The 3079-nt window shown below is 29.2% G+C and overlaps 1 protein-coding gene across 1 annotated transcript in view; it reads left to right on the top strand.

Annotated features, from left to right (window-relative positions):
- LOC119677237 overlaps nucleotides 1–3079 on the top strand; it is a 9914-nt gene that overhangs the window by 3516 nt on the left and 3319 nt on the right. The window lies entirely within an intron of this gene.

The raw sequence follows: 3079 nt of genomic DNA on the forward strand, positions 1-3079 counted from the left end.
GTTCCTATTGCGTGTATTTGCTTCACCTGTAGGAGTAAACCACTCGCGATCGCTCTCCATGAATCAGAAACAGAATAAAACTAAACAAATTCGTGTAATTTGAATTGTAGCAAAATAGGAAATGTAACTAATTACTGTTGTCTATTTACCCAACTAATTCACCAAAAAAAAATTATACACTATCTCTATTAATTCAAACCGTTTATGCAGAAACAATTTCATAAAAAAAATTCCAGTAATAAGTAATATACCAGAGTCAAAAAGCGAAAGAGAATTAAAGAAAGATTTTGACTACTTCTCTTCTTAATTAAATGTAAAACTTAATAAATAAATAAATTATTTCCAAAAAAAATATAATATATAAACAAAAATAAAAAATAGATAATTAGAGATAAGGGTTTTAAAAGAAAAAAAAATCAACCACCATAAATAATAATGAATAATACTCAAAATTATTCAAACTAAACTTCAACCAAAATTTGGCATCAATAGGCAAAATCTTAATAAATACCCAAAAGAAAAATAACTTCTAAAACAGGTTAAAGCTATTCAATTGGTATACTATACCTAAACGTAATCTAAATATAAAGTATTACTATTCAATTATATTTAAATGGGTTTTGTAATTTCTACAATATAATAATAATAATGATATAGATGACCTTTGGTGTATTCTCAGTGTTATTATCTCAGGGACAATGTTAAAAAAAAATAAAAATGAGTTGAGTCGCGTTTCTCTCGGTCTTTAGTCCCCCACATAAATTCTAAGAATTATTTGCTGCATTACAATTTGATGCAGTCTGAACTACTGCCAAAAGCTAACACAACTAAAATTCTACACCCACCCATCACAAGCCGTTTCTGAAGCAAGCCTCACAATCACAGGACGTCCTTCTAAATGATCAGCAGCTTCAACTTCAGTCTTCATTCGTACTTTCTATCATTCACGCGCACATTCATATCACCTGCTGCTATACTGACTTTCACGTATAACGTTTCTGACAAACAGCTTCACGGCACCTCAGTATAGCTGCTGGTTTGCTTGTGATTTAAAAGAACAAAAAAACAAAAACTTAATCACCTCAAGCATATCCTGTTCGAATGTATGTTGTAGCGATCAAGCCAAAACACAAACCTAACACTAATTCTGTCAATCCGTCATTCGTGTCCTGTCGATGGTCAGTCGTTCGTATTACGTTCTGTTCTTTCGTTAGTTCCGTTCGTTGGGCGCCATTTTGTTACGTTCAACATCTTTATATTCATGTGTGCAGAGTTAGAGTCTGGCACGGTGGCGAGGCCAGCTAGCTCGTCAGAAAAGGGTTGGATTCTTTACTCCGCTATAGCACATCCGAACCGTAACAAAAAAATAAAGAAAAATCGTGCCAGAGAATTTGGTTCAAAAAAAATTACAATCAATGATAGTAATTTTATATACTATTAATACCTTGTGTCTATCAGTTTTTTTTTTCTTCGTATTGTCCTTGTCCTTGTCGGTCGGTTTGGACCTACCCACCCTCACTACATTACCGTAGTTACCGTTGAGCTGAAGTAACAGGCCCTGTTAAATTCTCTCCAGCTCCCTATTTTCATGTTCGTCCCTGTCCTGTCTAACTCATTTTTATTTTACTGCAACCTAACATTGCCCCCTTCTTCACTTTCACCTGTCACCTATATCTATTGAACTTAAGCCATCATTTTGTTTGAATTTACATCATTTACACATTTAGTTTGTTACACAAAAAAAAAAAGAAAATCTTATGAATGGAATTATTTTTAATTTTGTTTCTTTTTTTCTTTTTATGGTTTATTATTTTATTATATAATAATACAAAAAAAATTCGACTAAACTAAACTAAGCAAAATTCTCTTCAAATAAAAAAAAAAAAATACAAAAGAATATATATATATATATACATAATGTATTCATAATAAAAAACTTACAATCTACTCTTACTATTTAATGCACAACTATATGTATATCCATAATATATTTATAATAAGAAAATAGATAAATATAACGAGAATAAAAAAAATAGCTTTCTATACATCAACTTGTTGTTTTGTTTTTTTTTCCTTTTTTTTTTTTTTCTTTTACATTTAGACTACCAATATTTTAATTACTTTGATTACTCTTACCAACATCGTAGCAGTGACGTCACTCCGCGTTGCTGACCTAAATAGCTACAAAAAAATTAAAAAAAACAAATTGTGGATAATCAAAGAAAAAAATAACAAAACAAAGACACCTGATGTGCTTGATCACTTATAATATATGTACATCATTTAAAGTAAAAAAAATGTATATATTCTAATCTTGCGTGACTAATATCATATCCAAAATAAATTAACAATGAATATTATTTCTACTAATAATTTCATAAATAGAACTAATTAATTCAAGAAAATTAATAAAAAAAACTTAATGTATATATATAAAAAAATTCAAATTATTAAAATAAGTTGGAGAAAAAAAATTTTTTTTTTTTTTTTTAATTTAGAAACAAAAAAAATATGAGATTGAATATTTAAAAAAATTGTAAGACATTATAGACGGCAATTAGTCATAGGTAATTGAACAACTGAGTAAGCATAATATAATTTATTGTTTAAATGAATTTAATGAATTTAATTAATTTAATCATAAGCATTAACGTAAAAAAAAAATCATATCCTGTAGCACTTCCGCGCGGTCTTAGTATTCTCCGTTGCTATTCTACAACTGTAAGGGTAGCTTACCGTACCAGTTGCTGTTAGATGTACTTGCAGTGAGTCCTAGGGCTAATTCCATATGTTTATCACTCCTTATTGAACTGGACTTATTACACATATAATACGGCTTGTTAGGTTGTTAAATCCAAGTTTCACCGACAGGTTATATTTATATATGGCTAATTCCATATGCTTATCAATCCTTATTGGACTTGATTTATTACACTTATAATACGGCTTATTAGGTTGTTAAATCAAAGTTTCACCGATATGTTATATTTATATATGGCTAATTCCATATGCTTATCAATCCTTATTGGACTTGATTTATTACACATATAATACGGCTTGTTAGGTTGTTAAATCCAAG

This window comes from Teleopsis dalmanni, chromosome 2 (assembly GCF_002237135.1).
Source record: "Teleopsis dalmanni isolate 2A chromosome 2, ASM223713v2, whole genome shotgun sequence".
NCBI classification, from domain to species: domain Eukaryota; kingdom Metazoa; phylum Arthropoda; class Insecta; order Diptera; family Diopsidae; genus Teleopsis; species Teleopsis dalmanni.